The 14,687-nt window shown below is 39.2% G+C and overlaps 1 protein-coding gene across 14 annotated transcripts in view; it reads left to right on the top strand.

Moving 5' to 3' along the window:
- LOC139993521 (pleckstrin homology domain-containing family G member 5) overlaps positions 1 to 14,687 on the top strand; it is an 85,284-nt gene that overhangs the window by 39,792 nt on the left and 30,805 nt on the right. The gene's annotated exons all lie outside the window — the stretch shown is intronic.

Genomic DNA, 14,687 nt, shown 5'->3' with positions numbered 1-14,687 from the left:
CCTACCGCCGGACGCAACGTTGACTCGTTCCACTTGGGATTATCTTCATCGTGTATCGAAATTACTGTCGGTTGGCTAGCATAATCGTCTCGATTGCATCGCGGAGCATGTACCAAAACGTTGCGTCAGCCGTGAAATTCTCGAACGAGTATTCGCGTATTGCCCCCATTCACAATAAACCATCCACCACCGACAAACAGTTGAAAGAATTATTACCTCTGGCCCGGCACTTAACGTTCCTAATGCGCCAATGAAATTCCAAATTACATAACCGATGGAGCTGCTCTTTGTGGCATAAAGAAAATTTATGGAGTCGTCTCTGCGATTATGACCCGCCGTTTTATGCGCTCCAGAAGAAGCCTCCGCTCAAGCCAGCTCCCTCACCCCGCGTCGAAACACTTTATAGCCAAGCACCAGCTGCGCCGGATGTACGCTGAACTTGGCTAATTCCTATTATCATTGGCTCCCTCGGTTTCCATGATTCCCGAGGATCGACCATAAGCGAACCTATAGTTTGCGTAATACACAAGTACATATTGGTCGTTGGTTTCCCTCGCACTCGAGATTGCCATGTTCTCTGTATTGATTCCGCCGTCGACGTGGTTCCTTTTATTTCAATTTCCGTCCTTTATCCCGAGCTTTTGTGAACTTTTATAGTAATCGAAATACCGTCAACGGTATAGCTAGAGCTACCTACCTCTTTGTCGCGAGCAGATACGCATTTGTTGGACGTTGTTATTTAATTACGGTTTAATATTGTCTTTAATCCGAATGTGATTTCGATACGTAAAATGACGTTTATAGCGTTCACGGCCGCTTGGTTTTAAACAATCGAGCGTCCGAGTTCATTCAGTGAAAGCACGTTTCAACCGTACGGAAGGAGTTCTGAAAATTCGCGCGGGCGATGATTCTGCAATACGGGACAGGAAACATGGGTGATGTCGTGACACCACGGGGATGAGTAATTTTCGGTTGGATGCGTTTGAGAACATGATACCGGGAATCGGCTATAGTTAGAATGCCCGGACGTATATCTGTATTTACAAGAAACGAGGCTGCAATGCAAATATCCAGCTAAACTAATTTCACCCTAAGCGAAACTTATCCCGTCTGCGAAATTATTTCTCTTTTCTCGCCACGGATCTCTAACGCGACCAACGACGCGGACATGGGATTTATTAACACCCAAGTCTCTTCGATCCAGCTTTAATTAAAGACCAAGTACGTCTTGGCAAAATAATTGATCTCTTAATTACCATAATTGCATGTTTTACCCTGACGTTTCCACGCGTGAGCTACATGGCCATTAGAGTTTACATCTCGCTGTATTCAATCCATTTCTAAAATATATTTCCAGGACAACGTGTGTTTTTTGATAAATCGGCCCACTGATTATTTCCATACTATGTCTTCTTACCAAAGGTCATTCGAATAAATCTGTCATCATATGAGTCATGGATAGAGATGTGTATTATAAAGGAAATTCTTCTATTAGGAAGGCAGTCTATAGTATGAAATAAAAAAAATAAGGTTATCTTTGACTTCAGGATTAAATCTATCGAGAGAGTTAATGACAAATGATAGTGTACACACAGCAATTATACTAGATTAACAGATATCACTTGAAACGAAATTGACCACTTTTGGAACTCTTAACGTATTCCCCTTTCCTCTTTTTCTTTGAGCAACCACACCACGCCATTTAGATGCACTGAAAAGCGCCCTTTGTCTCTTTCACTTTTGCCGTGCTATTTTCCGAGCGACTATGCCCGGTTCCTTTCCTATCTTACAGCCGCTTGAAATTACGGTACTGTATAATGAATAATTCTATCATCTGAAACAGACCCCAAACAAGTTCATCGACATATTAAAATACAAACTATAACTGCAAAAGTATCTGATAGTTCTGACATCTCAGAATTCTCCTCGGGTATAATTTTATTAAAACGTTCCAGTTTCTGATATTTCAATTCTACGAAACTTCATCATGAACGATATTACTAACGAAATACATCGCTCAGTCAACTCTCACAATCAAAACAAGGAGGCAGAGGAGAAGAGGGAAATCCCGAAATAAACCTAAACAAGACTATCTTGGAAATAACGAATTTGCTGAGCGATCCACTTCGAAAACCACGGATTCCTCGAGTGGACAGTAGCAAAGGGTCGTGGAAAGTCGGTTCGATAAACAGTGACCGCAGGAAACAGATTGAAATTCCAACAGAGTCGCGCTTATGAATCATTCATTCCGTTGGGCGATCGTGGCTCGCGTAGGCGTCGGTATTTATCCCTGAAATCGATCAGAGAGAAAATCGACGATGCCGAGGTTGCAAAGGATCAAAAGGATTTCAATAGCGGCAGCAAGGAGAATTCGAACTCGCTCATTTCGGTTATGAAGTCTCCGAAGGAACGATGCCAGGGGATAATCTTTGGCTGGGTTCCAACCATCTTGAACATCGACGAAAGCACTGCCAGCTTCTCCCGTCGTGGCTTCCAGACTGCCTCTCCATCGGTGTCAAACCTTATCGGCCGCGCCAGCGTACTTTTCTACGCCCCTGAGGAAATACTTCACTACTGTCGAAAGATATCAGATACGTGTATCTAACGGCCATACGTTTCAGATTTAGTATGGGAAATGGATACGAACGTGTTATCATAGAAATGATTCTTGCACGTTGAACGATATTCGAATTCATAGGATTTCATACCGATTCAATGATCTGAAATCAGTTAAAGCTTTAGACGAACGTTTTGAAATAATTTCAAATTATGCGTCGCATAATAAGTTTCAAAGATTCGAAGTGACGATACGAAGGTTATCTTCATTTTTCTGATAAAGATATCCATTAAGAAATGGATACTCTCTTTGATTCTCCATATAAAAATATAAAAGTATTTGTATCTCGAAAATGTTAATGTAAAGGATCCTTTGACTTCGTGCTCCTAAAGTTTAGCGTATATCTTCCGATATCTTAATGCTCTCTTTGATTCTGTATAAAGAAAAAAAAAAAAAAAGAAAAAAGAATATCAAAGTACTCATATCATTGTGTGTCTCAAAAACATTAATTTAAAAGATCCTTTGATTCAAAGTTTAAAAAAATTCAACATACGGAAGAGAAGGACAGAATCAAAATTGTAGTACCCGAGCATAACTTTATTTTTTCGCGTGTACATTGGAATTTTCAAAATTCAGAATAATTGCACAGTAAGCTTTTGAGCGAAAGGACAAAAATCCGAAGTACGGGTACAAAGAACGAAAATGTTCATCAAAGTATTTATTGATCAACGCTGAAAACACTGCAAATGAAAGAGGAACAACAAGAACCGGCTGATTAAGCGAAATTCGACTGTTCCGACAAGCGGCGGCTTCCTACTTTAAATGCATTCAGGTTACTAGCACTATACGTCCACTACGAAAGGCAACGTGTAACTGAATTTTCAATTAGAGTGTACGTGAACGGCAATGAAAATGATCCTATAAAACATGAGCCGATCGTACGAAACCGAAGAGAACCGCAGGTATCGAAACTATACAGGCTGGTTCTTTGAAATTTCATGATTTCGTCGTTCGGTATCTCTGCGGTTCGCCTTTTAATACCTCGAAGACAATATAGGCGAGCCACGATGTATCGATAATGCAATTCCCAATGTCCATATAGATCGTGCTCGCGTATAAGGTAGCGGCGAAATATCGGCATGATTTAGGGAAGTCATTATCGACGTATACAGCGTTTTAATGCGATTTCACCGTAGCCTGCGCGACAACCTTGCGAACGAATTCGTAGCGCGGCGGCCGTCATTAATTAAATCGCCGTGAAATAATTCGCCGTTGTTCCTCATGATATCAAATCGGAACGGCGTGTCCTGTTTCGGTTTCGAGGAAGCGATTCTACTCCGCCATCGGCCGTGTAATTGTTCCGAGTCTCGTGGGTGGCCATTCTCCGAAAGACAATGCGGGAACGTGCGGGGATCCGCTGGGATTAATCGATTAATTACTCTACAACCTCCTACAGCTGATCTCAATATAGAATAGAGTTGGTTGCGACTTCTTGCCATTGCCTGCGATTTAGTTTAGATTTCATTTTCTGTACGCACAGTGGTTCAAAGAGCTTATTGCCTATTTACTATAGAATTTACAATAGAATATATTTATTTATTTACTATAGAAAATTATTTCACGTATATATCGCGTTTGTAAAGTTTCATTTTGAAGTTAAGATACTCGCAACACAGTCTCGATCTTTTTGTTATAAGGAAGCTTATTTTTCAGACCTTTGTTTTATATATAAATATTGTATAAATATAAATGTAATATAAATGTGTGTATGTGTGTGGGTGTGTGTAGGTGGGTTATTACAACCATCCAACAAGACAGTCCCGTAAATTCATTTAGACAATTGCACGTAATTACCGCTATTAATTAAACAGCGAGCGTTGCCTGGGATTGCGCGTTAATTAATGTTCTACACGGTGTTTTGTCGCAGGTGTGCAACTTTGATATCGTAGCATACGACATAACTATTTAATTCATTCTGCGCTTATGTAAAATTCATATCACGATCCCCCCTTTCCACTATTTGTAATAGAATTTCGGAAGGAATCAAATGGCAAAAAGATCGCGCGCAAGGAATTTTCACTGCAATTTCGTGGCTATCGATAATTTCGTGGAACAATCGTTTCCAAATTCGCGGTACGGAGAAAGTAGACACCTGACCGCAAACTGCGCTTTGCAGCTGTCTCTCTCGAGCGATCTTTTATTTTTAACTCCGCCGTTCGGTGAAGGTTTGCGTTTCTATTGGCGTCGATTGGCGTACTCGTTAAATCTCGCTTTAATGCCACTCTCGCATCCGAAATTTTCAACGGGACCCGAGTTTTACAATCGAATCGTGTCGAACTTTCCGATGCGAGAAGTATCGGAATCGAATAATTTTGAAATCATAGTCGAATATCACTCTTGGAAAGAAACTTTGCTAACTCCCCGTGGCATTGAAAGTTGAAAAAAGCCGATCTCTTATATAGCCGCGCTCTCGGCTACTTGAAATGGCCATCGAGGTATTTAAGAACGAAAGAAAACTTTGTTATTCGAGAAGAAAAGTTGGCTGGAACATTCTTCGCATGAAAAACTTAGATCGATGTTAGCCGCCTGCGGGAAATCAATTAACACGAGATCCAATAAACTTTCTCAAGATCCTCCAATATATCCTATAAAGCTGTACATCCCTCCTCTTTCTATCTTTCCTTTTCTTTTATAGCATAAATAAGTATACACCGTGATCCTAAATTCGTGGTAGAAAAAAAAAAAAAAAAAGAAAAATAAACGTCAAAAACTCTATGTGGGGAGATTCTATCACAGACAAGTTTGGAAACTCGATTTTCTCAGAAACGAGGCCTTCGCCGTAGTTTCGTTATCCCCGACTCTCTACTTATTTTAAGTGATAGAATCTGCCATAGAGTTTCTGACTTTGCTCGTACCGCGAATTCAGGATCACGGGGTATTTTAATCGTCGGCGGCTATAATGTTAAATAGCTGTAGCTGGAAGTCGTTAAACGATAAGAGCGTAGCCTCTATGAATATTTACCGTCGGTTGGTTCTATATCAGGCTCGCGATCTACCCACTTCTTCCAGCGATCCATCGGTCTCTCGGGAAATATTTAGCGACGAAAGTTTCAAATTCCTGGCGGAGTCGATAATTCTTAAACGGCAGGCAGTGTTGGCCGGTTACAAGGTGTTACAAGGCAGTCCCGAGTCGTGGCCAAGTATCATTAATCAAAGGCGTCAGCTACTTCGTTATTCGCCGGAACTTGAGCCAGGAAGGTGTCGATGAAAGCCACCTAACTCGATCATCGATCGGGCCAATTCAACGAATCGAAGAAAAAGTCTGTTCTTCCGAAAGGCATCGGCGTCGCCATGGGATGAGACGGTAGATCTGAAATATAAAATCTTAGCTTCGGGAAATCATATATTCATATTCATACTCAGGAAATATACAAGAAAAATATCGGTTTGGCCACGATTAATTGTCGAGCGAAATCGAATCTATGTATCGTTTCGTCCAACTTTCTGCTCGATTTGTTATGACAAGAGGAGGTGGATGCCGGAAATAGGAAGGGGAATGAGAATAAATTCGGTCAAGGGTGGCCTTATTGCCTATGCCGTGGAAGAGGACAAGCACAGGGAAGGTCTCTCCGAGGAAACATCGATATGAATCGTTTTTGTGAAACAACCGAGTCGCTCGAGGGGAAAGCTCAATGTATTGAGCAAGTGTTCCTCGACGGATCGAGCAGGTACGTCGGTTTGAACGTTTGACGTGTAGCTTTCATTGGAGAAAGTTCGACAGATTTCAGCAACGAGAACAATCAGAAATGGTCGATCGCAAGCTTGTTTAACTAACGGGACAACTTCTGCCAGTCGATGCTGTTGGGAAAAATTTTTGTGTTTCCATCCTTCAAGTACGTACACTCGAGAATTTAAAAATTGCCACGATGAATTAGATTTCTGAATATTTTTATGAACATCGTATAGTATCTCACGAAAGCGTTCGAACGTGAGATCTTCGAAAATCTCAAGAGGATTATCAACATTTTGCTTTACGTTCGAAAGCAAAAGAACTGGCATTATTTACCTCCGAGGATATTTCCAATACTATTTTCAAAGAATATTTCAGAGAATTATATCGTTGTTTGAAAACGTATGGTAGAAATCTAGAGGTATCCATTTTAATATATTCGATACGCGCGTATCAATTTGAAGCATCGTTTTAAATACAGCATATAGCGCGAAAACGATTTGTATAAGTTGTCCATCAATTATTGTAAAATGCATCATAGAAATTTAGAGATATCCATCCAAAGACAATCAATATGTATATCTGAATTTGGAGTATCGTTTTAAAAACAACAACAATCTGCAAAGCAATTTGTATAAGCACTTTTGCGCGGATATCGACTTGCAAACGAGATACTTCTGCAGAGCTTCGAAATATGAACATTTATGCAGCACTGTTCGTTATCGACGTTGTCCGAGCGACGATTGTTTCTTTTTTCTTTTTTTTTTTTTTTTGCGACAGCGTAGTCGCGTATAACGGAGGGCTTTTGAGAGGAATAATTAAGTCACATTCACAGCTGGACTTTCCCGTTTCTCCCTCAACGAACCGGCTATCCTGTCGAGAAGTTACTAGGCCGTGAAACTTTCGACTCTTCCGTTGAAACGACGAGCTCGTAAATTTGAAACTTTTCCAGGGGTAACCTTCGTGCTCGATACTTTACTTTCCTTCCCTTCGTTTTATGGCGATCACGATTATTGAATGTTTAATGTGAGCACGACGGAAAAGGTTTAGCTCCCCGTAAACCTTCGTTACCTGTCATGTTCAATATGTTTCTCGTTTATGAAAGTAGTCCAGGCACTTTTTAATACTTGTTTTTAATAATGCTGAGAAAACGACCTTTTTTAACACTTAATACTTTATTATTAATACTTGTTTTTAACGGTCCTTAGAGAACGACGTACGGATATTAGCTTCCAGATAGGTTTTTATCAGTTAAATATAAAGTATTAATAAATGGTATATTTAACATTAAGATGCAGATGAAATAGAACAATCCTTAAAACTCTCGTTTATCGAGTTTTCAATGGCCCACTCAAAGTTGCAATTGATCAACTGCATAAATCTATATATATAGCAAAAGATAAAGTGCCTAATTCATTACTTTCACGACGTAGGCATTCTATAAGAAAAGATTTTTGGAAATACGTATCCCAAAGGGACAAAGGGGGTAACCTTTTTTTTTATGTGATATCCATATCCATGAATTCAAGAACGTAAAATTCAGCGAACAAAGTCCTCATTAAAAATAAACAAACACGTGTTAGAGCGTTTTTCCAAGTTCAATCCTTAAGGGGGTGAAAAAAAGTTACGCTGTTTTTCTCAAAGGACGATCGTATCTCTTTGCCCATTAAAGCTGGAGATTTGAAATCAGGCAAACAAACTCCTCATTAAAAATAGACAGGCACGTGTTTAAACGTCTTCCAACATTCAACTCCTAGAGGGTGTTGTTCAAACAGTGGGTGGTAGACATAAATTCAAATACTGTGCGGGCGAAACCGCGAGTAAGCGGCTAGTTAAAAAGTAAAGAAGAACAAGTTGAACGCTACAATTTTTTAAGAGTACTCTCGGAGCTTTGGATTATTTGTGTTGAACGAATAAATTTATGGAAACAAATCGTTTCTTGAGAGGTTCGTTAATAATCATGAAATTTAGAAAAATCAGAGCTGATCACTTTGGCTTCTGAAATACACTTGTCTCTTGATCCCTCGGTGATTCATAGAAAAATATCTCACTTGTATGTTAAACCGCACTCTCAAAAACGTGGCTATCACATGTCGGTTATACACGTTAATGTTTCAACTGACAGAGATAGAGAGAGAGGCTGTAAAGCTACAAAATAAAATGGATATTTCTTTGGAGCAGTAAAACCATGGAAGAGCAAATACGTAGTATATAAAATATAGGATCCAAAGGAACTGCAAACGATAATATCCCGGAGTGTCCTGGATTCCTTCAATGGCCACGTTCCATTGTCCCAGAAAGAGAAGAGGGTGGACTTTTCGATCTCCTCCCTCGTTCTAGTCGGTTATAGCATCCGGTCGAAAGCGACTGGCCAGACAAGTCACTATTTGCGTAGACACAGTCGAGATTGATTCGTCATCTGGAGGGTTTCTCGACTCTTTCGATCGTAGCTTCGGTGGCGATCGAATATCGCAAACGACGAGAAGAAGGGGAGGAAGAAAAAGTACAAGGGGGATGTAGCGCCATTGTCGTCTTCGTCATCTTCTTTTCTTCGGGCTGAGGATGTTTAACCAGATTACGCTATATTGACGTATCCTTCAGCGCCAATCTTGGCCGATTCGAGGGCGCGGAAGATAAACGAGGGATGCTTATGGAACGTGGGGAACGATGAAAAATATTCTTTTCCACCCTATCGTGTGTCCACGGTCAATTGCGGCTCAACCTTGTATTAACTAATCCCTTCGCGTATCACTCGCAATTATCGACATGTAATTTCGATAATGTAAAACGTCTTCGTTTATCTCGGAGTCTTCAATTGAGCGATAAAAACACGACCGAGATTCTCTTCGGTTTGTGTAGAAACGAATTGTCTGATTTGATAATGTAGTAAGATAGGATTGTTTCAAGTTCCGACTTTTTAAGATTCAATCTTGAAGTTCCAGCAGAATAATTAAACTCGGTTGTATGTTATGAATAGTCAAAAGTGTAGAATTGCATAGAACGCACGTAATATGAAATATATATTTATAAAGTATAATGATTTCTACAGTAAGGATATACGGGTAGTAAAGTAATGCTTCACCGGGACTCTATTTGTTTAATTAGATTCTGAAAATTACGAATATACGTAAAATTCCACGGCACAGTTACGAAACACTGTTAGTCTAATATAATAACAAAGGAATGAAAACATATTGTTAATAGCGAAAACGAGGAAATGATTGAAATGGTCTGAAAAGTATAATGGACCCTTTATGATAATAAACTCGGAATATTGTTTTACGAAAAGTAGCGATAAATTGACTGGCACCTCTATAATTCTCAACCCTCCGATATTTGCATATACATCATCATTCTGATAGCTTGGAGTAATCAGAGAAATTCGAACGCAGATTAAAATTCAAAAATCTCTCTTACTGACAGACTGTACTTCGATATTTTATCGGCGGGATATTTCTACTGTAAATAATGAGTTTAAATTAATTAATCAGTCGATATATTAACATGAAAATATAAGCATATATTAATAAGCTTCGATCATTATTTTCCTATTTATCCATCATTATTCAAATTAATAGGCGGTCCGGAAAATTCGTGTCGTTCCTGGCAATCAATTGTGCTGCTTCATATTTCATGCAAGAGGGTTGCGTATATTAAATATTTGTCGAATAATGAAATATAACATTGAAATAAATTAGTTATAAAGTATAATAAATAAACAGACCGAAACGACCAGAAATTTTCAATATAGAGGGCATTGTTTTTTTATAAAACAATGTTACGTTAAGAGTATTGAATTTTAATCGGATTTTTATTCTATCACACTTAATGCTATCATTCAAATCCCGTTTAGTTCAATTTCCACAAAATTTTCTGTTACCACGAAACTGAATGTGCTAGAATTATAATGTACTGAATTTTAAAATTGCTTTCCCGTGATAAATAAAAAAACCGTGATGATTCTTCTGCATTTTCGATCAAAATGATATATCTCTAGTTTACACGGCGCAATTTTATTGTTTCACATACAACAGCAATTAACACACTCCATTGTACTTAGAAATATTAATAATCGAAATATTAATAATCGAAATGCCGAAATTACCGTACTACATAAAGTTGCCGGATCTCGATAACAGCTGTCAGGAGATTACGATTTAATCAAATTGTCGGCTCGGTGTGCCTCTTTAAGCTCTGTAATATTCCTGTCTGGTACCTTGTAGAATCATTCGGGACCCCGTAATTGTATCTTCATACCCTCTTCCAAAAGTAATCAGGAAAAAAATCACTGGAAACATCTCTAAGACCAACACGAAGTAACTTGGAATTCTTGAAACGTTCGAAGCGTGATATGTAAACTACGGATTTTTATGCATTTATTTAAAAATGTACAGATGTACGGAGAGTTCGTAATACGCAAAAGTATACAAAATATCTAGAGCATACTTTTTACAATATCGAATAAGTAAAACGGTCTTCTGCTTAAGTTCCATCTTTTTAATTATATTCGTAAAAATAGTAATTTGCATAAAATATACGCCATCTGGTGACAAGTGGAATTCTAAGAAAAGTCGAAGAAAGTTACAGAAGCCCCGTATTTTCCGTGAAAGTTAATGAAAATTCTGGCCTCTCTCCGCAAAATTGGCACGACCGGAGAGGTAAGAAACTTGGAAGTCTGGCTGCTCTGCGCGACACGAGAAGCCGCATTGTGCTTTCCCGGCATTGTCTGTGAATGCAGCGTCGGCGGAGTGGCTGTTTGCAGGTCAGCGAGTGATAGAAGTCTTGCAGAAGGAAGAGCAGCACGATAAAATACCACGTGACTACTTAATGTCAACCGTTATCGTTAAAACAGCAAAACGTTAATGACGCGAGACTGCCCTTCAATTCCGCGTAGCCCCTTTTTCTTTTGTCCCGTGTTGTTTTTTCTTGCTAAGTGACACGAGAAGAAACAAAGAAACCAAGCGACGTGTTTTCCGATAAGCACGACGTACAAGCGAAACAACGATCGACATCGAAATTGTTAAACGAATAAAAACTGCGCTGACGAGAATGAAGACAGTAAAATTTAATTGACAAGAACAGTAGTAACCATTATGGCGAATTTATAAACTCGTTACACGTTATTGGTTATAGTGCCCCGGTGGTTGGATCTGGCTAGTCACCACGCTGCTCCATAAGTGGTATAAATCAACATGCGATTACGTAGTAAGAAAGGACTATTAGCTGTTTACTCGTTACGACAGTGGTAGGAGAGGTAGGAGAAGAACGTTTACACTCGAAGGACTTTAAGCTTCACAGTACTCATCTACTACCGCAAACTTGACCGTAATTAAATGACACGGTTGTACTGTGGATACACTGCCATCAGTTTCCTAGTAATACGTTTTACCAATAATCTGTCGAATGAATAGTTATCAATTGAAATCGATTATACGGATAAAGGCTCAAATTTCATGCCACAAAGTACTTTATTGCTGGCACAATTTTAACCGTAATTAACAGTAGAAATGATCAGAACGATACAAATCACCGATATAATTTCACATGGAAACTTTGCAGGCTTAAAATGATACAATTTTGAGATTTAATTATAGAGATAAAACCTCGTTTTCCTTCTTGCATGGTATATTTTTTCCTACATATCTTTCACTCTAATTTCTTCGCATACCGCGTGTCATAATTTATGAAACCATTCTACGATTTTTAATTATTATACAGGTACAATGTCGCAAGATAACGAGGAAGAAATCTGATATCACATGTTGGTAAAATGAAACAGTTAAAGCGATGTTTAAAATAAAAATTATGAAAAATGTCATATTTCCTTCCTTTGATCTTCAATCGTGTGATGCGCTGTATAGATATACTATCATTTTAGCTAATAATCTCCCATTAAATGCATGATCATCGATCGACATTGATTACATCAACGAAAGAACGAGACTAGAGACGTAACGAACGAAGAAAAAGAAAATGAAGAGACAGAGAGATCCTTTCGTTTTATGATCAACGAGAAAACCCGTTAGACACACTTCGTTATCGTTTCCCTTGTCGTTGGACATCGTATAGAGCGATTCATAAAGTAAACTTCTCGCAGACGAAACGACAGAAGCGTTAATGACACTCGAGTCACAGGGGAATTTACTTCATTGCGGGTCATTAGCTAGAGAGCTGGTTCGTTGCGCGTCGTTTCGCCAAATTCTTGTCGCCGTAAAGTTTCCATTATTGTCTGTTTATCGGTGCCATTCCCGCTGTTGATGTTCTCGCTATCCGCTTCGCGTAGCTCGATGAATATCATCAGCACCTTGCGCCATAGTCTCGGTTTCCTTTTAATGCATACAACAGCACCTATACAGATGTATATACGCTGTTGGGACGAGCGGCTCACTTATCGCTACGGTCTGACAACGCACGTGCTTATTCTATTTGCACGACACGCGCACGTATCCAATCTCGTGACCCACGTCTCTCTACGGAAGCTTAGAACCCTAATCCATATTAGCTGTGACAGTCCACTCGGATGACCCACCGAGCCAAGTGGCGACGCACTATGACCCAACGGTATAATCCATATTCGACTATCCAAATTCACTAAACTGACCCTGCTTTGCTTTCCTTGCATAATGTAGTGTAATAGAAATTTCTTATATTTTCACTGGTCACGCGTGGTATAAATATGCGTTATATCACTGGACCAGAATAGACTGAAATATACGGTGTTGCGTGGAAATTTGGCTGCGCTTGACATTGTATTGTGTGCATGAAACCTTTAAAGCGGCCTACATAGGCTGAAACATTGCGATGCGTGTATCAACTCCGACGGTTAGTTACAACGTATGTGTAGATTGATCGCGGTTTATATCGGTGTCTCATGGTTTGTCTCGTCATTTTCATTTGCTAGCAATGGAAGGTGAAGTGTCAGGGTTCTAAGTAAATTGTTTTGAGAAATTGAGGATCGTAAAAGTTTTCAGAATCGTTTGATTTATTAGAATCGTTTGACTCGTTAGTATTTAAGTTAATCATTTATTTATCGTCTACGAGATCAATTCCTGCGATATTATTATAGAAACACGTGTAGCTTTATGTTCCCGGAATGACCGTTTGTGTTTTTTTTTTTTTTTTTTTATAGCCTAGGAGTAAAGAACATCAGACGCTTGTGCAACATAAATTAAACCCTTCTCGGTACGTCGTTATTCAGAGAGATCAATTATTCCGTGACCGTGACACACATAACGAGCATCCTCCAAAAAATAAAGTACACCGATCTAAAGGGTATACAGCGATCCGAAAGATATACACTAATTTGAAACAATTTTAGTTTATAAAATTTGCCTCGCATCGACAAATTTTAGCATTATTCCTCCATTATACGTATCGTTTTGCCGATGCAATACTGAAATCTGCCATTATTCCACATTAATTCGATAACGTGACCCACGTACTAATTTCAACGATGATTTCTTCGTATCGATCCTGTGACTCGTGTTACCACGTAATAGCATAGTAATCTACGGTGATCTGTGATGACTTAGTATCGTGATTCACGTCGGCTCACGATAGCTTAGTGTTGCGACTCACGCTAGATAGAACTCGCTGCCTACGTGCCTATCCTTATATCGTTCTATATTATCGATCAACTTTCCGCTTTAACTTTTGCGTTCACGCTCTACATGCGGAAACCGTTAACGGGGAAAAGTTAGCCTCGAAGCTGTGGATCGTTTAAACGAGTATCGTGATGCGGTGAGCGAGCGTCTTCGACGGCGTAAACGAGGTTAACACTGCTACGCGATTAAGGATGGCTTCCGCGAGCCTTTGTTTCCGTAATCACGGGTAATTAATGCACGATACGCGTGCGATGAATTATTCGCTGTGTTTCACGCCATGGTACAACGCCACGATAGACTTTAATCCGGCTTAGGCGAGGCACCACGAAAAAAAAGCGCGTCGACTTAATAGCATTGCGAATTTACATGAATTTACTTCTCTGTGTGTGCTATCCTCCGAAAGTATACCGACAATCGTTTCTGCTAGATCAAATGTATTTTAATTGCAAATACACGGATAAATCGAACTGTGTGTGTGTTTCATTCCACGTAATCAGCATAGCTATGCATAAAATTATATTCTGAACAATGAAATTGATTTTGTAATATCAGTAAACGGTGGTAAAGTTTGTAAATGCGAAACCTTATCGGATCATCTATTTTGTTAGGTGACGAGCTCTTGGTTTTTGAATCTTCTTTATTTTTTTACTCGTAAGTTACGTTAAGAAGGTACTTTCGAACTAACGGAAAAAATTTCGACGATAATAGAAGGGATGATATTTAAACGGTAAACGTATAGACTACGGTAAATAGTAAAATCGAAAACATGTATAATATAGTGAATAGTAAAATCGAA

This window comes from Bombus fervidus, chromosome 13 (assembly GCF_041682495.2).
Source record: "Bombus fervidus isolate BK054 chromosome 13, iyBomFerv1, whole genome shotgun sequence".
Taxonomy (NCBI): domain Eukaryota; kingdom Metazoa; phylum Arthropoda; class Insecta; order Hymenoptera; family Apidae; genus Bombus; species Bombus fervidus.
This window is presented reverse-complemented; position numbering and strand designations above follow the sequence as displayed.